We start from the raw sequence: 22592 nt of genomic DNA, 5'->3' as shown, positions 1-22592 counted from the left end.
CAAGGTGTAGCCGACATTGGTTTCTACATGAACATCTCCAATGCCTATAATCTTGAGGGACTCAATCGTTACCCATCCTTACTTCACCATATTCACCCACGGTGTAGGTAGTGAAGAATCCCCAATCGCGCGGTGTGACGTGATAGGATGCTCTCGTATCTATCACCCACTCGTATCCCGACATGAGGTACTAAGGCAAAGACACACCACATCGACACAATTCCCCACTAGGTCGCCGACTAGTGCGGTAGTATCTCTGTTTGTGTTTCCGTTCCTCTACGCACCATGTCTTCATGTACCCACGGTTATTCTTTCTCATCCCTCTTCAGTGTTCTCGCGACTCATATCGGAAGTGGCCTTTGGTGGCACAATAGTAACATTGCCCTCCGCCTTAGAGTTCTAGCTTCACCCCTAGATTTATACGTCATCACCTCTAGAGCGAGATGGTTTTCTGTTTCGACCTCTCCCCGTTTCTCGTGAAAAGGATCTCTCGAGTGAGAAGAGCCGCTTTGCACTCCTTCTAGTCTCCTCATTCAACAAAGGCGTGGTAGCCATCTCCATGGTAACAATTCCATCCTCGGCGCTCCGCTCAGGTAGAGAACCGCTAATGTCTCCCAACTTTCGGTAGAGAGCCTAATAGAAACAAAGCCTCAACTTCGTCTCCCAAATTGATCTTCATCAAATGCATCGATTGATGATATTACGTACTTCATTAAGATGCTTTCGGACATTGAAGAACCTTCTTGGTACTTCATGTGCGCAAACTTAACGACCGCACTTTGTTTCCACCCGACTTCCTCTCATACGTGTCTTCGAAGTTTCTTCCATAGACCGGGCGTAGTCTCTTTGGAACACATGGTGAAAGACAACATCATCAATCCACCGCCGAATGTATCCAATCGCTTTTTCTCGTCAAGCTTTTTCCACTTTCGCCCTCATCAATCTTTTTTCGGTTTTACTCCCTCATTCTCAATGGGAAGTGCCAAGTCCTTGCAAATTATAGCAAGTCTTCCATCTTGGCTTTCCGGATGGTGTAGTTCTTCCTATTCAAACTCATCATGCAGTATTCACGGAATGGTCCATCTCTACAAGTTATTTAACCTCAAATCTTCTCTCGGGAATTTCACAAACACCTTCCCGACCAAGATTCGGATAACACCCAAAGGCTATTCTAACCAAGGCTCGATACCACTTGTTGGGGATTATACCAATACCAATCGATTCCCCACTACACGGATAACTTGTATTTGAACACAATTCAACTCCGGACAAAATCTAAATATCAACTACAACCTATACTAACATGCCCAACTCATTTGAAACAACTATTAACAACGGATAATAATGTAAAAGCGGTAAAAGCAAACCACAACACAAAGATTTACGATTGGTTCGCCAATGATGCCTACTTCCACAAGGGTTCTTAATAAAGTGGGAAAGAAGATTACAATCTCTTCTTTCAGTCTCTCACCTTGCTAGATCACTCTTATCTCTTTACAGGGTTGTATCTCTGTAAAGGTTATCTCTCAATCTTGATAGCTTTCAAGATTGGGTTTCTCTCTCTTTGTTTTAGTCTGGATTTCAATCCTTCTGACTTATTAGGTTAGGTTTTCCAAAACCTTGATTTTGGTTTTTATCTCCAAAAACCAAATTTCATTATTCTTGTAGCGAAGCCCACAAATATTGGGCTGGCTTTGGCGCTTCAACGTCTTGGAGTTCGAGCGAATGGGCCCCCTTTGAGCCTGGTCGAGCCTAAAATCTTGTAACTCTCGAGCACGCAGTCGCCCTTCGAGCGCTGGCGCTCGACATGTCGCGATGCCGAATTAAGCCCCATTTCTCTCTGTTTTTGTTTCTCCTCATGTGAGGGATAACTCCAACAATATGACATATCTGCAGTGGTGACTTAGCATGAATGTGTTCACACTATATCCTTCATGTTGGAGACAATTACCTGTCCATTAACTGTTCTTTAGGAGGAGATGGGGGAAGTAAACCGCTGTATTTGGTACCAAAATCAACTTGACCACCTGAGTATTTTCTTAGGCACTTTCTGAAGGCAACCACAAGAGCATCCGCTTTGGTCGGAACAAAACATGCCCTTTGCCAATTGGAAGGGCCAATATCAGTAATCTTACGCTCCTATAAGAAACACAATAAGAGAAAATGTTAACACGAGCTGTCATTCATATCAATATCAATACTACTGAGTATTTAACAAACAAATATCAATCCCTTATAAAAGATAGCATGATCCTCCAATTTCATTTGGAAGCTATACCGTTAAGCATGATCCTCCCATTTCATTTGAAAGCTATGAACCATTATAATTGATACTGAGTACAAAATTACCTCCAAGTGGAGAAGATACAGATCAGAATCTAAAATCAAGTTTTGTCCAACATGAAACATCCATCGGGGAACTACTTGATCAATCCACACTCCAACATTTCTCGGAAAGGACCATATCAATCTGCTGTTACCAGGGCTAACAGGCACACAGATAAAGATCAAAAGAAACCATCGTGCTTTTACATTTTCTGATGTCTCCTAAACAAACCAAAAGTAAAATATGAATCTGGATATACAAGGTAAAAATGATGGAACTTCAATAGATAAACCTCATTAGCTCGTTGCAAACTAAATGCTTTACCTCATTGATACCCCCTGAAGACGCATATCCAGTATTTGCCGCAGATTTTGGCATTGCATAGAATACGCAAAGAAACCTCATTGGTAACCCCTCTCTTGCTGCGCAAAGAAACCATTTATATCTAATTTCTTTACCTCTATCTCCATGGGCCTCCCTCCTTCTCTGTCAGCCTTAGGTGTGCAAGGACATCATTTATTAGTAAGACGGGCTTAACATATACGAATATAATCTTAAAAAGTGATGACTATCTACTATAACCTTTCAGCGCCAAAACATAAGTAAGAGAAGGGCTTATCTGGATTTGTCAGTTGGCACATTCATTATTCCAAAATGTGCATATGGCACATGAGAAGGATCCATGAGATTTTCAATCAGAACTTCGTACCTAGTAACATTCATTATTCCATAATGTGCATATGGCACATGAGAAGGATCCATGAGATTTTCAATCAGAACTTCGTACCTAGAAATTCCAATGTTCTAGTCAGTTAATGTGTATGTACTTAAAAAAGAGATAAGAAGCAGGGTCCATGAGAAAGGTATTGACGAACCTTCTATGTCTGGATAAGCTAGAGATCTTGGATATATTCTCAGGCAGTATCTTGGATATCATAGATATAGTTGAGATCTTGGATATATTCTCAGTATCTTGGATATCATAGATATATTCTCTTATTTTGTATAGAGCTTCCTAAGTTATATGATCTCATACACGATGTAAACAATTAATAAAGTGGCTTACTTTCTTCTATTCTTCAAAAATTATTTAATAACAAATGTTTAGGTGCATTTTCCTTTAGTCAATGTCAATTTTGTAAGGCCTGTGCCATGGGAAAGTCTATACGACTTCCTTTTGTTACTCATGAACATCGTACTACTACACCATTTGATTTAATTCATAGTGATGTTTGGATGTCTCCCATTTCCTCTGTCTCTGGCTACCGTTATTATGTGCTTTTTATTGACGATTTTACTCGTTACTCATGGGTGTTTCCCATGAAACTAAAGTCTGAAGTTTTCAGTCACTTTGTTCACTTGTTTAATTCCATTGAGAATCAATTTTCTGCTACCATTAAGTGTTTTCAAAGTGATGGGGGTGGCGAATATGATAACTCGTCTTTCCATCATTTTTGCACCAATAAAGGAATTCATCACAAGTTCTCATGCCCACACACACCCCAACAGAACGGTCTTGCAGAACGAAAGCACCGTCATATCTCTGAGATGGCTCGCACCTTGATGATTACTGCTCGTATTCCTCTCACTTTATGGGTTGAGGCGATTTGCACTGCTGTATACTTAATAAACAGGTTACCAACACCAGTTCTGCACTTCAAATCTCCATTCCTCGCTTTGTTCGATTCCACCCCATATTACTCTATTTTACGTATTTTCGGTTATGCATGCTATCCATATCTTGGAGATTATGCTGCTCACAAATTATTGCCTAGATCTGCTGCTTGTGTTTTCCTTGGTTACAGCTCTTGTCACAAAGGGTTTCGATGCTTGAATCCGGTTACTTGGCGCTTATACATCTCTCGTCATGTGGTATTTGATGAATCCAACTTCTCATATACAACAGCTTCAACCGATTCATCTAGTACAGTAGTGGTGCCTGATTATTCTTCTTTGGTCTTCATTCCAATCATTCCAATCATTCCAATCATTACTGCACAGGAGACTCCATCTCTTCATATACCACCAACAAGTTTAGAGGTATCACCACCGTCTCCTCTCTCTGTACCAACATCAAATTTAGAGTTTCCACTCACTGAAGAACATTTAGAGACACCACCAACATCGCCTGATACTTCACCAGTACCAGCACCATTTTCTCCCTCACAAGCATCACTTACTCCATCCCCAACACCTGAATTATCTGCTCCAGCTCCTTCTTCATCCACTGCTCCACCACTAATTACAGAGCATCATATGACCACCAGAATAAAGGCTGGTGTTTAACTTTTCAAGCCAGCACAGTATGCTAATTTTGCAACCCGACATTCCGTTCATGTAGCATTTTCTATGCAATTGTCCAAAGAGACGGAACCTTCATGTTTCTCTCAAGCACAAAAATCACCACATTGGCGCCAAGCAATGAATGAGGAATTTAATGCCTTGCTGAAAAATGGCACATGGTCACTTGTTCCGCCTCATCCAAGTCAGCACAAAGTCCCGTCAAAATGGGTTTTCAAAATTAAATGGCGATCTAATGGTACCATTGAATGTCTTAAAGCTCGTCTTGTCGCCAAGGGCTGTTACCAACAACCAGGAATTAATTATGACGAAACATTTAGTCCGGTTGTTAAACCAACAACCATTCACACTGTTTTAAGCTTGGCTGTCTCTTCTTCTTGGCCACTTCGCCAACTCAATGTCAAGAATGCGTTTCTGCATGGCACCCTCTCTGAAAAAGTTTTTATAACACAACCGCCAGACTTTGTTGATCCCAAACGTCTTCATCATGTTTGCAAATTACACAAGGCAATTTATGGCCTCAAACAAGCTCCCCGTGCTTGGTTTCAACTCCTAAGCTCTTTTCTGATCTCTTGTGGCTTTGTTCAAAGCACTGCTAACTCCTCAATGTTCATGTATCATAATGGTTCCTCAGTAATGATTTTTCTTCTCTATGTGGATGATATCGTGTTAACAGACAATTCTACTCAACAATTACAATCTTTTATTGCAACCTTAGGGGCTGAATTTGAGATTAAAGATCTCGGTGATTTGCACTATTTTCTGGGATTAGAAATCACTCGTGATGCCAATGGTCTTCATCTTTCCCAAACTAAATACACACTTGACTTGCTCTGTCAAAGCAAAATGTTAGATTGTAAGTCGTGCTCCACACCTCTTGCAGCCCGTACCCAATTATCATCGTTAAGTGGAGACCCTCTTTTAGATGCGACTGAATACCGTCATCTTCTTGGTACTCTTCAGTATTTGACGCTCACAAGACCTGACATTGCCTTTGTTGTTCACCACCTTGCACAATTCATGAGCAGCCCTCGTGACTTACATTTAGTTGCAGCTAAACGAGTCCTTCGTTACCTTAAAGGATCTCTTGGTTATGGATTATACCTTCGGCGCTCACCTGACCCTTTAAAGCTTGTTGCTTACTCTGACGTAGATTGGGATGGTTACCCGCATCGGCGGCTCTACTACTTGGTTTTACGTCTATTTTTTGGGTTCCAACTTAATTTCTTGGTCACCAAAAAGCAACCCACGGATCTCTCGCTCCGTCGGGTTGAAACGCGTGCCCTTGTATATGCTTGTGCCGATACTATTTGGGTCTAACATCTTCTTCGAGACTTGCGCATTCCACTCCACTCTCCAACAGTTATCTATTGTGATAATCTTAAAGCAAAAAATGAGTAATACTCTGAAAACTAAAGATTGAATTGAAAACTTATGATTATTTCATCAGTTCTTGTATTTATACTACTTTTACAATCACTACATAAACTGGTGACTAGACATTCTGTTACACCTAACTAATTCTGATTTTGACATTCTGTTATTCCTAACTAACTATGATTCTGTTGTAACTGCCTTGAGCTGACGTGGCTAGCATCATTTGTTACATGTTCTTCATTACCCTCCTTCAAGCTGAAGGGAGATGTTCTCACTAAAAGCTTGGTAATCAACTCTTGAAATCTTGTGGTAGCCAAACCTTTTGTGAACACATCTACAGTCTGATCCTGTGTACACACATACTTGATGTCCAGAAGTTTGTTGGTGACTAATTCTATGATATAGTGATAATCCACTTCTACATGCTTGGTTCTAGCATGGAAAATTGGATTATTAGATAAAGAAATAGTAGAAATATTATCACACCAGAGTAATGGAGGTTTCAATAATGGAATTTTGAGATCATTCAAGAGGATATAGGTCCAGTAGATTTCTGCAGCAGTATAGGCCAAACTTCTATACTCTGATTCTGTACTTGAACATGACACAGTTGTCTGCTTCTTTGCACACCAAGAGATCAAATTAGAACCGTAATATATACAAAAACCAGTTGTAGATCTTCTATCTGTTGGGCAGCCAGCCCAGTCTGCGTCAGAAAAAGCTGTCAGAAGTGAAGATCCTCTTGTGAAATGAAGTCCTTTGTCAACTGAACCTTTCAAGTATCTCAATATTTTTTTAACTGCAGTGAAATGATTAGTAGTAGGCTTGTGCATATATTGGCAGACTTGATTCACAGAGAAAGAAATATCTGGCCTAGTCCAAGTTAAATATTGCAAAGCACCCACAATTGATCTATACTCAGTTGGATCTTCAAGATACTCTCCACTGTATGGATCCAATTTGAGTGAAGTAGAGCAAGGTGTTGAACAAGGTTTAGCCTCTGTCATTTTGGCTCTTTCTAACAAGTCATAAGTATACTTTGTTTAAGATAAAAACAGACCTCTTGAATCCCTTTTTGCTTCCATTCCCAGAAAAAAAAATGCAATGAACCTAGGTCTTTCATAGAGAATGTAACACTAAGTTGTTTAATCAGAGATTCACAATATGACTTTGAGCTGCTTGTAACCAGAATATCATCAACATACACTAAGATGTAAGTTGTAGTTGAGTTGAGAAATATTACAAATAGAGATGGATCTGCATTAGTGGTGGTAAAGCCATGAGAGAGAAGTGCTTGAACTAACTCTTGGTACCAAGCATGAGGTGCTTGTTTCAAACCATAAATTGACTTTTGAAGCTTGGAGACATAGTGAGGTTTAATTTTTCTTCATCAATAAAACCTTTTGGCTGTGACATGTAAACCTCCTCTTGTAAATGACCATGCAAGAATGCATTTGTAACATCCAATTGCCTTATATCCCAATCTCTCTGCACTGCTACAGATATGAGCATTCTTATAGTGGTTGGCTTAGCTGGGATTTGTAGGTTTCAGTATAATCAATGCCTGATTGCTGATAAAAACCCTTAGCAACCATTCTTGCTTTAAACTTGTCAATACTACCATCTGGCTTCTGCTTAAGCCTAAAGACCCACTTGTGATCAATGACATTTTGAGTAGGATGAGGTGGTACTAAGATCTAAGTCTTAGTTCTTTGTAAAGCATCAAATTCTGCAGCCATTGTTGCTCTCCAAGTAGATCCTTGACTGCTTGATTATAAGTGGTTGGAGTGACTGGTAGTTTTTGAAGTGTAGTAGACAGTGCAAGTTTCAGAGGATGTTTGTTGGTTAGACCAGGTTTAGACCTTGTTCTCATGGCATGATAATTTAAGTCATCGATTGGAGAGTTAATAGGAGGAGAAGTGGTGGAAGTGTTTGAATTGGAAGTTTGGGAATTTGAAAATGATGAAAGAGTTGACGTTCTAGTTGGAATAGAATGAGTATGAGGAGATTTAAAGAAGAAATCAGAACAAGTAGAACTAGTTAAATTAGAACTAGTAGAGGATAAATTATGGGATTTAAAAGGAAAATCAGCTTCATTGAATATGACATGTCTGGACACAAAAATCTTTTTACTAATGAGATCTAAACACTTATAGCCCTTATGCTGAGAACTATAACCTATAAAAGCACAGTGTTTACTTCTCATTGTAAACTTGTTCTTAGTATATGGTCTCATCCAAGGAAAACAACTACATCCAAAGGATTTAAGAAAGGAATAATCAGGAACATGATTGAAAAGTTTTTACCAGGGACATAGATTCTTGAGGGATGGTGAAGGTAGTCTATTAATAAGATATGAAGAAGTTTGAACTACATCAAGCCAAAATGAGTGAGGAAGATTGGACTGAGCTAATAGAGTTCGTGTAATTTCTAATAAATGTCTATGTTTTCTTTCTACTGTGCCATTTTGTTCAGGGGTGTATGCACATGAAAACTGATGTTGAATGCCATGTTGTGTAAGAAAAGATAAGAATTTGTGACTGGTGAATTCACCACCACAGTCAGTTCTAACACATTTGATAGGAGAGTTAAGCTGTTTTTCGACAAACAATTTAAATGAAACAAAAATATCATAGAACTCAAATTTAGAACTAAGAGGATAAATCCAACAGAATCTAGTATGATCATCAACAATAGTAGCAAAATATCTGAAACCATTGATTGAAATGATAGGAGAAGGTCCCCACAAGTCGATATGAAGCATTTGTAAACAACAACTTGTTTTACAAACAGCAGACTGAAAAGGAATTTTATGACTTTTCCCTAACTGACAATCATTACAAAAAGAACTTGATTTCTCAGAATGTTGTATCATCAACTTATTTTGATTAAGAACTTGATGAAGAATAGCAGATGATGGATGTCCAAGCCTTTGATGCCATGTAGAAAAGGTGGCTTTAGTGCTCAAAAAGGCTGAAGGTGAAGTAGATTGTAAAGCAGATGTGTTGAAGGTGAAAGGATAAAGGCCATTTTCAGTTTTGCCTCCTCGGAACGTTGTCCTCTGAGTGGCAATGTCCTTCGCAGTAAAGCCAGAAGAATCAAACGTAAGAGAACAATTGTTGTCTTTGACAAATTTATGAACTGAAAGTAAATTATGAGTCATTTGAGGAACATGAAGAATGTTATGCATTTTAAAACATGCATTTGTATGGGTAGGAGTAAGTAAAGAGGATCCAGTGTGTAAAATGTGCAAACCTTGGCCATTTCCCACCATGACTTTTTCCTTGCCTTTATAATCGGATGCTAATTGAATATTAGAAAGATCTGAAGTGATATGATGAGATGCTCCAGTATCAGCAATCCAATTTGGAGAAGAGGAACTGGGATGATGAGCAGCATAGTTGGTGTTCTGATTAGTTCCTTGAAATGATGCATAGTTGACAGTAGGATGACTTCCTTCATAACCAACATTGTTATCTTCATATGGATTGAAACTATTACCTTGATCATTATAGTCATTATAGTTTGAAGGTCCCGTGATCATAATTCCCGAAAAGCGATCTTGAATCATAAAATCCTCGGTCTCGAATCATAAGAAGATCCAAAGATGCAAGTTTCAATTTGTTTCTTCAAAACCGGCCATCATAGCTAATTTAGTCGGTGGTATTTTTCCAAAGATATGCATGCACTCATCCTATGGTGACAATCAATTGCTAAATGACCTATCTTTCCACAAACTTGACAAATAGGCTGTTGCCCTAATTGTTATAGCGCCTCTGTTTCCTTGATTGTTATAACGCCTCTGCTTTGAGTATTATAACCTCAAAAATTATCGTTCCCTCTGAAATTACTTGGTTTTCCTCTATAGTTACCCTCGTTATCTTGAAAAGAACCTCATTGTTATTATAACCTCCCCGTTGTAAGTATTGAAACTCGATTCGAGTTGTTGAGGAGAAGGCATGAGAGACGAGGAGAGGGGCGGGATCGGTCGGATATGGCTATATCGAATCGAATCGAATAGTTTTATAATATCCGAACCCAAACCCGATTATATCCGAAATTTAATATCTGAACCCGACCCGAACCCAACCGAATCCGATTAACCCGATCGGATAACACTAAAAATTAAAAAAAAAAAAAAAAAAAAACCCCGAAAAACATATCCGAACCTGAACCCAAACCCAACCCAAATAAATAAACGGATATAAAAATCGACTCATACCCGAACTATTCGGGTTCGGGTCTGGTCACATTTGGGTCAAACCCAACCCGATTCCCTACCCTACTGAAGATTGAGTGTTAGAATGCATATCCTCAATAGACAGTTCTTCACTAAGCAATAAACCATGTAACTCGTCAGAATTAACCTCTTGCTAGCGAACTCTTATAGATGTAGTAAGAGGCTTATATTCACTTGGCAACCGTTTCAATATATGAAACACTAGATCATCATCTTGAAGAGGTGATCCAGCTGCGCGCTGCTAAGGAATCAGCAATATGCTTAATGTTTTGCAGATACATTGTAATGGATAAACCTCCTTTCTTCATATCTTGTAAACTTCCTTTCAACTGATTAACATGAGCCTTTCATATCTTGTAATCTTGTAATCTTTTCTCTAAATTGATCCACAGCGCACGTGAAGTTGGTATTCCAACTACGTAAGACAACAACTCTGGAGATAGTGTTGCATTGATCCAAATAAGTAGAATCTGGTCTCTTTTAACCCAATCAGCATAAGCAGGATTCATTTGTGATGTAACATTACCATTCCAATCATTCAAAAACTCACTTGGACATGGTTCATTTCCATTGACAATTCCAAGAAGATTAAAAGTACGTAAAATAGGCATAAACACAGAACACCATTGCATATAATTCTCTCTAGTAAGTTTGATAGTAACAAAGTTGGATATATTCTGAATCATAGATGAAGAACTCACTGTGTTGAATGGATTTGATGAAAAACCATGATTTGAAGCAACCCCATGATTAAAAGCATCACCTTGAATTTGATTTGAAGCATCACCTTGAATTTGATTTAAAGCATCACCTTGAATTTGATTGTTGTTGTTGATATTCTGACCTTGAATCTGGTTGTTTACAGAGACTTGATTCGTTCTCGTCATTCTGATGAAAGATTTCTTGAGAATTTACCCGAAATTGATGAATTTCTTGAGAATTTACCCAAAAATAATGAATTTGATTGATGATTTGATTGAATTGATTAACAAAAAAAATGACTAGAGTTTTGAGGATCGATCTAAGCTGTTGAGCAAATGCTCCGATACCATAAAGAAGAAAATGAGTAATACTCTGAAAACTAAAGATTGAATTGAAAAACTTATGATTATTACATCAGTTCTTGTATTTATACTACTTTTACAATCACTACATAAACTGGTAACTAGACATTCTGTTACACCTAACTAATTTTGATTCTGACATTATGTTATTCCTAACTAACTCTGATTCTGTTGTAACTGCCTTGAGCTGACGTGGCTAGCATCATTTGTTACATGTTCTCCATTACATCTTAGTGCAACTTACATGGCTGCCAACCCAGTTTTTCATTCTCGCACAAAACATATTGAATTAGACTATCATTTTGTTAGAGAATGAGTTGCAAAGGGTACCCATCGAGTTGCTTTTGTGTCCAGCCAAGACCAACTTGCAGACATCTTAACCAAAGGTTTTTCCAGACAACGCTTTGATTTTTTTACGTTCCAAACTCGTCAACATGTTGCCAAGTTTACGGGGGAGTATTGACGAACCTCCTATGTATGGATAAGCTAGAGATCTTGGATATATTCTCACCAGTATCTTGGATATCATAGATATATTTTCAGTAGTTATCTTGTACAGAGCTTCCTAAATTATAGGATCTCATACACAATGTAAAACTCTATATAAGTGATGAATGAATAGAAGAAAGTAAGCCACTTTATTAATTGTTTAAAAGGGTCATAGTGTATTAGGCTATTGGCAGACGTGTTCAGCTAATTATAAGATCTAGTTTCTCCGAAAGTAAAAGAAAAAGCAAATTACATATCAGGAATTATGTGTTGTCCAGAATTACAACCTATGAACTCCTTCTTTCTCTCCTTTTCTCTTCCTTCTCTTTTCTATCTCTCTCTTCTTTATATACCTCCTAACCGCCCTCTCTCTTTAACCGCTCCCATCTTCTCTAACCGTTCTTCTATTTCCATGATCTCCTTCCATGTCCCACGTCTTGGAACCGTCCACCTGTCTCCTCAGAGATCGTGTCTTGGCTAGTGTGCTCCAGCTCTTTCTTTCCCTATCCAACATCTGCCTCAAATCATAGTAACTCCACTGATCTTCTCGTACTTCCAGAGTCCGCGGCCTTCACATTATTCGCGGACTATACCCCGTGCTCATTCGTCTTCTTCCGTTATGTTGCCCCAGCCCAGAACCCACCAGTCGTCTTAGTGGTCATGTATTAGGCTGATACAGATGCCCCCTCTCGGTCCTCGAACCCTTAGTTCGGGGTCCGAGATACTTTCTGCCAACTGAAGCCGCGGATCTCTGGTACCTGTCCTAGAGCCCATCACCAAGCCAGAAGAAGGGGTCCGGTTAGCCAGTGTTGGGTCCTTTCTTTAAGGCCACGTGTTCTCCTGACTTTGATTTGAGAGATCTATACCCCTCGCGTGCCTCGCACGCCTCTAGCAATTATGATAGCGTGCGGAACCTGTCGCCTCGTTCTTAGCCCCTCCACGTGTCACCCCCTGCTGGCCCCTCCTTCTGATTCTTCGATTTTTGTATTTTGGAAATTACTGCTCTACCCCTACCGCTTCGAAACTCGTTCAAACCCTTCCTTTTCTCTCTCCAACCTTTCCTTTTCTCTCTCACTCCCTTTTGCTTCTTCTCACTTAAACCTTTCAACTTCACCTCTCTCTGTTTTTCATTTTGGGATCGTCTGGCTTTCCTATCTTCCTTCTTCCTCTCGGTGAATCTCTACTGCCTTTGCTCCTGATTTGATTCTTACTAATCTCTTTGCTTTGCTTCTTGCGCCTCAGAATCAGTTCGTTTCTTCTTTCCTTTATCTCTCAAACTTTTATTATACCATTGGTTTGGTTGTTCTCTAGTGCTTTGTGGATTCTTCCATTTGCGTAGCTTAGTTCTTTCATCTTTTCCATTCTACGACTAGTGTAATTTGCATCATGTCGGCTTCTGAGTCGGCAAGCACCTCCGCCGCCAGATCCATTAGATCTAGTTCTCCTTCCTCCAGATCCAGTAGCCCTGTTGTTGAGAGATCTGAGTCCGCGGCCTCAGATTCAGACTCCCCAGTCGCTATCCCTTCCACGTCTGGGAGATCGTTCAAACTCCCTCCGCCCCCTTCACACTACCGCCGACCCAACTTGGCTGCGGTCAAGGCGGCTTATGGTATCCCAGATGATGTGATTTTGGAGCATGTGCCCGGGGTTACTCACTTCCCACACTTGGTCAAACCTCGGCCAGGCGCTCTTGTCGCTACCGTAGGGCAAATCGTGGCCGGTCTTCGGTTTCCTCTGTCCCTATTAGACGTAGAAGTTTGCAACCATTTCATCAATATCCCACCGTGTCAGGGTATTGGCAACTTCTGGCGTGTTATGTACGCCGCTAATTTCTATAACAAAACCAACTCCCCAACCATCCAACTCCGCGACATGATCTCCCGCTATTACCTAAAGAAGAGTACCAAATTCGGTAGTATAGGCTACCAATCCTTCAGAGTCGTCGAAGAAGTCCTTTGTTCTCAACATCACTTCTTCCCGACAAAGTGTGGCACCACTATCCATTTGTATGTGTCCGGAGCTTCCTATCCACGACCTTCCTAATCGAAGTATCTCTGAGACATTTACATTTTCTCTCGAGCGGTAAGTATGGACCGCCCGCCTATGTTTTCTTTTTAAGTATTCCCATCGCTCACCCCAATGTTCTTTGCATGGTCACAGGTTGGAGACCGGACTCACACTCCGGCCTATATTTGATTTGTCAATTTCGCCATCTTCCGGGGAATCTTCGCGACGGGAAGTGATCAAGCAGGAAGTTCTAGGTATCGATCCGGAGAAAGGCACTCCTCTCTTCTTCGGACCCATCTCTCAAAGACTTTGGCAAGTACCAAGGCCCCTTCTACCGTCTACCTCCTCCCAAAGAAAGGTTGCCAAGGCTGCCCCAAAACCCAAGAAGAGGGGATATACCAAGAAGATTTCCCATTCCAAAGCTGCTGCCAAACGGGCTGCGGCCACTCAACAATCTCAACGCCCCTCTGAAACCTTTCCAAACAGCACCCACAGTGCCCCGGCCCCTTACTCTTCCATCGCTGATTGGGAGGACGATTTTCAAGCTGCTGGTCCTACTCCCCCCACCACCCCAGCTATGGATGCCACCAAGTTGAAATTGTGGGACAGTGACGAAGAAGAGGGCGAATCTGATTCCGCGGCCAAGAGCCCACCAGCCAAGAGAAGCAGAACGGCGGGAACCTCCTCTACCCCCTGTGCTCCCGCACCAGTATTGCCGCGGCCCTCGGCTTCTACTCGTCGTCCAGGCAAGGAAACTGCCCCAGTCGCTCCTGAGGTTTGGCGCCCTGAATTCAAAGCTAGGGATCGGGCGGTCACCACCCGCGACTCAGCTCTGGATAACGCTGCAGTCGCTGCCACTCTGTTCTTCAGCCCCCATCTACCTCGTGACCAAGCCTATGGCGACTCTGGGACCTTCGCTGCCCACCGCGCTGCCATCTATACCGGCTGGGAGAAGGTATGTCTTAGTCCCCTATTATCTTGGTATTTTTTGTGGATAAGATACTTAACGTCTCCTTTGTGTACAAATTGAAGCTCGGATGTAGGCTACGCCATCCTGGGGTCCCGACCGATTACCACTCGGAAACTCGAGGCGGTGAAGCAGAAATTCATGGGCCCGGGTCCGGAAAATACGATATGAGCGCCCGAGAAAGATCGCGATAATGCTCGCTTCGCCCGCTCTTAAATCCCATAAGCTTCACCGGACCGCGGAGGAGGCCTTCAATCAACAATTGTCTCGAGCTGCGAGCCAAGATGGGGGGAGAAGACAGCCCACAAAGGCGGCGCCTGCTTAAACCGAGCAATTTGAAGGTTCGCGTCCGATCGTTTCGGGTTTTGGCTGAAAAGAAGATAGCCAGAGAGTTGCAGCGTCAGCTCGACGATCTCTCTGCTGCTGGGAGACTCCCCTCGCCCTCTTCGGCCCCTGTTCCAGAGGTTGGTCCTTCAATGGCCTCTTCGCCGCCCCCTGCGGGTGATCTCAACACTGGCTCCATGGCAGAAGACGCGGTGGTGGTAATATCTGAAGGTTCTCCTTATAAAGACGTAGCTAGGAACCCCACTTTACAAGACGCTGCTGCTGAACATTAAACTAGAGATTGTTTCTTTGTGTTCGCTTAGCCCTAGCCATATTTTGTTCTCACTCATTTTGTATGTACTTTATGTCCTCAGATTTCCGGGTGATCCCAAAGCCGGCTCACACTTATGTTTTCATTTTAACCATCCATTTCATGTAGTTTCTTCTTTTTATTTCGCGTGGCACCGTGTTTGAACCATACTATACAACCGCGTTTTCACCCCTCGCTTCAATTGCCCTAACTTAAACTCGTTACATGAAGATCCTTGGGGGGCCTGGGTTTGCCCCCATGTTGGATACTTAACCTCGTTGTCGCAGCGAAGGGCTCCCCCGCTATCTCGGATGGGCTCCTCGATTGAGGGTAGCTCATTTTGCCCCCAAGTCAGATTTGGACCTCTTTGTCCGAGAAGGGCTCCCGCTATCTCGGGATGGGCTCGATTGAGGGCAACTCAATTTGCCCCCAAGTCAGATTTGGACCTTCAGGTCCGCTGGGCGGCTCCCCGCTTATATCTCTGTCCGGTACCGTGAAAAACAAATGACGAAGGCAACTCGGTTTGCCCCTGATTAAAGTGGGACCTCATCATCCATGGGCAATTTCTCTACACCCTTGCAATTAACAACGCAGCAAACAAATAGGCAAAATGACACTATATTCATTGATAAATTTTATACTCTAAACATTATAATAAAATGTCGCTACATCACTAGAGGCCGCTGCCTTGGCCATTGATTCCCACACATTACATGTTGTCACTCATGGAAACTTTTTAACATTCTGATGTTCCAAGGCCTCGCGATATCCTTTCCCTAAAGTGTCTGCAGCCGATATGTTCATGTGCTCCCCTTTTCTGCCACAGTATAAGGTCCCTCCCAGTTAGGCCCTAACTTTCCGTCCACCTCCTTCCTAGTTGACGATGTTACTCTCCTCAAAACGTGATCCCCTACCTGGAACTGTCGAGGCCTCACTCTCTTGTCATATTGTCTTTGCAACCTTCTATGATATTCTTCCAATCGGATGCGGGCAGCGTCTCTCCTCTCCTCCCTGAGATTCAGATCCGCGGTCAATACCATATCATTGATCCCCTCCTCCACCGCTCTTGTCCGGGTTGTAGCTGCCACCATCTCTACTGGAATCACTGCTTCTACCCCATATGCCATGGCAAATGGCGACTCCTGAGTGGATGTTCGCGGTGTAGTTCGATATGCCCACAGCACATGATTTAACTCGTCCACCCATGAACCCTTTTTATCCTCCAGTTTTTTCTTCAGATTATCCATGATTGTCTTGTTGGAGGATTCTGCTTGCCCATTCCCTTCTGGGTTATAAGGAGCCGCGAATCCTTGTTTTACCTTGAACGCCTGGAGGAATTCTCGCACCTTCCCACCCGTAAACTGAGTCCCATTATCGGCGATTATGGTGTGTGGCAACCCGAACCGGCATATTATATTTTCCCATAGGAATTTCTTCACTTGTTCCTCCTTGATCTATTGGAGTGCCACACCCTCTACCCACTTGGTAAAATAATCAGTCGCTGCTAGCATATACCTTCGTTTACCACTGGCAATCGGTAGCGGTCCTACAATATCCAGTGCCCACATCGCGAATGGCCAAGGACTATATACCTTGTGCAAAGGCTCAGCGGGTGCATGTATCAGTGGTGCAAATCTCTGGCATTTCTCACACCTCTTAGCATACTCGGTCGCTTCTCTCTTCAGGTGTGGCCAGAAATACCCCTAGGACAACACCCGATGCGCCGTCGTTCTTCCTGCCGAATGGCTCCCACAGTCCCCCTCATGAACTTCTGCCAAGATCTCTTTCGCCTGACGCGAAGCTAAACATCTCAACAACGGTCCACTGACGTTCCGTCTGTACAGGTCTCCTTCCATTAAAATGTATCTTTGGGATACCTGCTCCATTCTCCTTCGCTCTCGTCTATCCTCGATCTCTCTCCCCAATAAGAAATTTTTATGGGCTCTATCCACCTCGCTTTTCCTTCATGGTCATTCCTACCTCGGCATTCACACGAGGTACTTGGCTTGCTTAACACCCCGACCTCAATTGATCGCCCTCGGACCGAAGAAGCACCGCGGCTACATATGCCAACGACAAGATGTCTATTTTCACCGCGCCCTAAATGAGCCGAACCAGATTTTGCCAAACTCACTCGCTTTCCTCAGTAATACCTCGGTACTTTGCCATCGGGGCATCGGCAGCGAATTCTCCATTCATCGACAAATTACCAAGTTGGAATCGAATACACCGCCAGCCTCCTTCACTCCTGTGATCCGCGGCCAAATCTAGCCCGGCCTATCACCGCTTCATACTCGATTCATTGTTTGAAGCCGCAAGCCCAACTTCATCGATAATTCAAGTCGATTATTCTCCGGGGTGACTACCACCACTCCAATCCCGTTTCCTGTGTCCGTTGCGGACCCATCTGTGAATACCCTCCATCCATTTCTCATGTCCCATGGGTCTAACACATCTTGCTTGATCTCTCCCTCCTGCTCCATGAACATATTGTCCCCCCAAGTTGGGTCTTCGGCGGGGAACTCGCCAAAAACTCTGCCATAGCTTGTGCTTTTTCCTTTGTCCGGATTTGGAATTCAATGTCATATGCACTCAGCAGCATGGCCCATTTCAGCATTCTCCCTGATTTGTCCGCCTTTAACGCCTGTTTGAGAGGCAAGTTAGTCACCACAACCACAGAATGAGCATCGAAGTGAGGCTTCAATTTTAACGCAGAAAACACCAAGGCCAATGCAAATTTCTCAACTTTGCTGTATCTGGTCTCTACGTCTAACATTGTTTTGCTCTGGAAATACACCGGCCTCTCTGCCTTGTCTACCACCCTTATTAACACAGAACTAATAGCATATTCTGACACCCCCAAGTACAAATACAGCTTTTCTCCCTCCTGCTCCATAATCATATTGTCCCCCCAAGTTGGGTCTTCGGCGGGGAACTCTGCCAAAAACTCTGCCATAGCTTGTGCTTTTTCCTTTGTCCGGATTTGGAATTCAATGTCATATGCACTCAGCAGCATGGCCCATTTCAGCATTCTCCCTGATTTGTCCGCTTTTAACGCCTGTTTGAGAGGCAAGTTAGTCACCACAACCACAGAATGAGCATCGAAGTGAGGCTTCAATTTTAACGCAGAAAACACCAAGGCCAATGCAAATTTTCAACTTTTTGTCAGATCGGTCTCTGCGTCTAACATTGTTTTGCTCTGGAAATACACCGGCCTCTCTGCCTTGTCCACTACCCTTATTAACACAGAACTAATAGCATATTCTGACACCCCCAAGTACAAATACAGCTTTTCCCCTTGCCCCGGTCGCGACAAAATAGGAGCCTTTCCCAAATAAATCTTCAACTCTTTGAAATTTCGCTCGCGATGCCTCTGGTCCACTGAAAGTCAGTTGTTTTTCTCAAGAGTCGGTACAACGGTCTACACTTGTCTGACGACTTGGAAATGAACCGGTTGAGGGCCGCAATTCTTCCCGCAACCATTTGAACCTCCTTCACATTTTGGGGCGATTGCATTTCCACCAACGCTCTGATCTGGTCTGGGTTGGCTTCTATTCCGCGGTATGTGACGATATATCCCAAAAACTTTCCAGAAGTCACCCCAAATGTGCACTTCTCAGGGTTCAACCTCAGCCTATATTTTCGCAATATCGCGAAGGTTTCTTTCAATCGCCCCAGATGTTCCTCCTCAGTCATGCTCTTCTCTACCATATCATCTATGTATATTTCCATACTCCTCCGGATTTTGCATTCAAACATCTTCTCCCCTACCCTTTGAAAAGTTGCCCCTGCATTCTTCAGTCCGAAAGGGATTTTGGTGTAACAATACACTCCTCCCTCGACAATGAACGCGGTCTTCACCTAGTCTGGGCCATACATTACCACCTGGTTATACCCCATGGAGGCGTCCATGAATGAGAAAAATTTGAACTCGGCCGTTCGGTCCACCAGTTCGTCTATCCGCGGCATAGGATAACAATCTTTCGGGCACTGCTGGTTGACATCAGTAAAATCAACACACATTCTTACCTTCCCATTTTTCTTGGTACCGCGAACGATGTTCGAGAGCCATTCGTAAACTGACACTCTCGGATGATTCCTCGCGGCTTTCAATCTTTGCACTTCCTCTCTTATCCCTTCTGCATACTGCGGTCTTATTCCTCTCATTTTTTGTCGGACGGGTTTGGCCTCTACTCTCATGTGCAGCCTGTGACACGCAAACTCGGGATCCAAACCAATCAAGTCCTCAATCGACCACGCAAAAACATCGTTGTTCTCTGTTAACAAATCAACTAACTTTGCCTTCCAACTCTCTGGCCACTCAGCCCCAACAGACACCAGTTTCTCCTCTTCCCCCTCACCCAGATTCACGGTCGCAGTCTCGTCCAAGGTCTTTCCTCCCACAGACCCATCTCCCTTAGCCATCGCAGTCTGTAATTGCTATGCTGGGGACTCGCTTTCCCCCTCCACTTCCTTCTCTGGTGCGCGGGTCAATTCTTTAACCACCACCTGGTGAATATTTTGAGCCGCGACCTGGTCCCCTCTTATTTCATACGTTCCCCCATTAGTCGGAAAGCGGATCACCTGGTAGTATGTGGATGGAATCGCTTTCATTTCGTGGATCCATCTTCTCCCCAAAATTGCATTATACTGTGAAGCGGCGTCCACTATCATGAACCGAGTGAATACCGTCACCGATCCCGCCGTTACTGGTAATAATAATTCCCCCATGGGCTCGGTTCTGCTGCCATTAAATCCAAACAAATTTGTTCTTGGGGCTTCATCCGCCCGCTCGATGCACATTTCTCCATCGCGCCTTTAAATAAAATCATCGAACTCCCACAATCTATCAAAACCCTCTTCACCATATAATTACCCACTGCTACCGTAATCACCAATGCATCCGTGTGAGGCGCGGTTACTGCTTCCAGATCCTTCGGGGTGAACTCTATCCTTCGTCTCCTAGGGCGTTCCCTGGCACTGGTCGCGGAACACACGAAACCTCATTTATCTGCTGTAAGCTGGCAGTCCTCCGCACCTTATCCCTGTGTGCATTCCTCCCCATTGTCTCCCCACTATATATGACATTGATTGTTCCTAATATATTTCGCCACTACCGGTGCTCGTCAATCGGGTGTATCTCCTTGATAAACTCCCTTAACAATCCTTTCTCTAACATTCTTTCGATCAACCATCGCAGTGCGAAACACTCATTTGTAGTATGATTTCTGATCTGGTGGTAAGCACAAAATGGCTTATCTTCTATCTCCCTGGGTATGCTTCGCGGACCTTCGTAATGCTGCATCCCTTTAATCAGTGGCAAGATTTCGTCCAATGGTTTGTTCAACGGTGTGGACTCTACATCGCGATATGGTTTTCATTCGCGGATCTCCCTCCTAACTTGATCTCTGCCTCTCTCCGATTTGCGTGCCGCCTCTCTATAGGCTCCCCCTTCTCTTATCGCAGCCTTCCCTTTGTCTTTCCGGTCTTCCTGTTCTACACTCTGTATTGACTTCTCTGACTTCCTCGGCTCCTTAGCATTTCTCTGCAACATATCCTCATAGCGGATGTACTTCTCCACTTTCGGATACAACGCATGCAACGTTGTAACCTCAATTTTGGATACAGATTCGTGGACTCTGGTTCCCGGCTTCAGCCCGTGCTGGAAAGCAATGACTGCGGTGTGCTTGTCCAGACTTTCCACCTTTAGGGTCTCCTCCTTAAATCTACACAAGAATTCCCTGAGTGTCTCGCCGGACTTCTGTTTGACGTTAAATAGATCTGTAATATCCACTACCCTTCGTTTCTGATGGATAAAATGGTCTACAAATGCTTGCTCCAACTCCTCGAACTTAGTTATACTCCGCGATGCCAACCTATAATACCAGTCTGACGCTCCACCCTTCAAACTGGCGGGAAACATCATGCAACGGAGCCCATCATATTTAATCTCTTGCCACAACGGCATCTATTGCCTGAAATGGTGCAAGTGGTCCGCAGGATCCCCCTTCCCGTCGTATCTCTCGAATCTTGGTTACGCGAATCGCTTGGGTACCTCGGCGTTCCAGACTGCATCGGCCAGCGGATTCTGATTGAGTCCAGCCACCACCTTCTTCACCACCACTTGACTTTCCCTCTCCGCCCCGATTCATTTCTCTCGCGTTTTTTCGATCATCGCTGGACCATCTCCATGGTAATACTTTCCCCCGTATCGCCTCTTGGTTTATGACGCACTTCCTCATGCTGGCCTTCTACTTCACTATTTTCTGGCTCCCTTATCTCCTCCTCCCCCTGTGTGGATTCCCTTTCTCTCCTCAGACTGTCATTCTCATTTCTCAACCTTCCTATCTCCTCCTGTAACAGCCTGGTTGCTTCCCCCGCAACCTCGGGAACTTCCTCTTCCAACTCCTCCATCTCCTCCATTTCCACACTCCTGGTTTCATCATCAGCCCCCTCAGTCCTCACTTGTTTGGGTCTCCCTCTTGTTTTCTTCACTATGGTTGCCATCTTCACACCTTCTTCTTAGCAATCGCTTGATCGTATGCTTTCCTCTCGTTCCCCACAGACGGCGCCAAATGTGTTGTCCAGAATTACAACCTATAAACTCCTTCTTTCTCTCCTTTTCTCTTCCTTCTCTTTTCTATCTCTCTCTTCTTTATATACCTCCTAACCGCCCTCTCTCTTTAACCGCTCCCATCTTCTCTAACCGTTCTTCTATTTCCATGATCTCCTTCCATGTCCCACGTCTTGGAACCGTCCACATGTCTCCTCAGAAATCGTGTCTTGGCTACTGTGCTCTAGCTCTTTCTTTCCCTATCCAACATCTGCCTCAAATCATAGTAACTCCACTGATCTTCTCGTACTTCTAGAGTCCGGGGCCTTCACATTATCCGCGGACTATACCCCGTGCTCATTCGTCTTCTTCCGTTATGTTGCCCCAGCCCAGAACCCACCAGTCGTCTTAGTGGTCATGTATTAGGCTGATACAAATTACATACCCATATGGAATATCTCTATTTCCCATCGGAGATGCATAAGATGGATCATCTAATTCTGGGATGTAAGGTGGTTTTTCTTTTTTGTTGCAACATCTTTGTATCGAGAGTCGGTGCTTGGCCAAAACCAAAGAATCTTGTTTTGTACAAGACTTGGATAAACATTTCGCACACGCCTTCTTGGAAGTGTTG

At 43.3% G+C, this 22592-nt stretch overlaps 1 pseudogene across 1 annotated transcript; it reads right to left on the bottom strand.

Moving 5' to 3' along the window:
- Nucleotides 1-1946: 1946 nt before the first annotated feature.
- LOC147504947 (protochlorophyllide-dependent translocon component 52, chloroplastic-like) lies at nucleotides 1947-22558 on the bottom strand (annotated as a pseudogene). The gene is made up of 5 exons (XR_015193154.1): nucleotides 22404-22558; nucleotides 2946-3113; nucleotides 2651-2827; nucleotides 2350-2547; nucleotides 1947-2139 (listed from the first exon to the last, which is right to left on the bottom strand). The product of XR_015193154.1 is annotated as a protochlorophyllide-dependent translocon component 52, chloroplastic-like (transcript).
- Nucleotides 22559-22592: the final 34 nt, after the last annotated feature.

This window comes from Coptis chinensis, chromosome 4, assembly GCF_015680905.1.
Source record: "Coptis chinensis isolate HL-2020 chromosome 4, ASM1568090v1, whole genome shotgun sequence".
In the NCBI taxonomy this organism is placed as follows: Eukaryota; Viridiplantae; Streptophyta; class Magnoliopsida; order Ranunculales; family Ranunculaceae; genus Coptis; species Coptis chinensis.
This window is presented reverse-complemented; position numbering and strand designations above follow the sequence as displayed.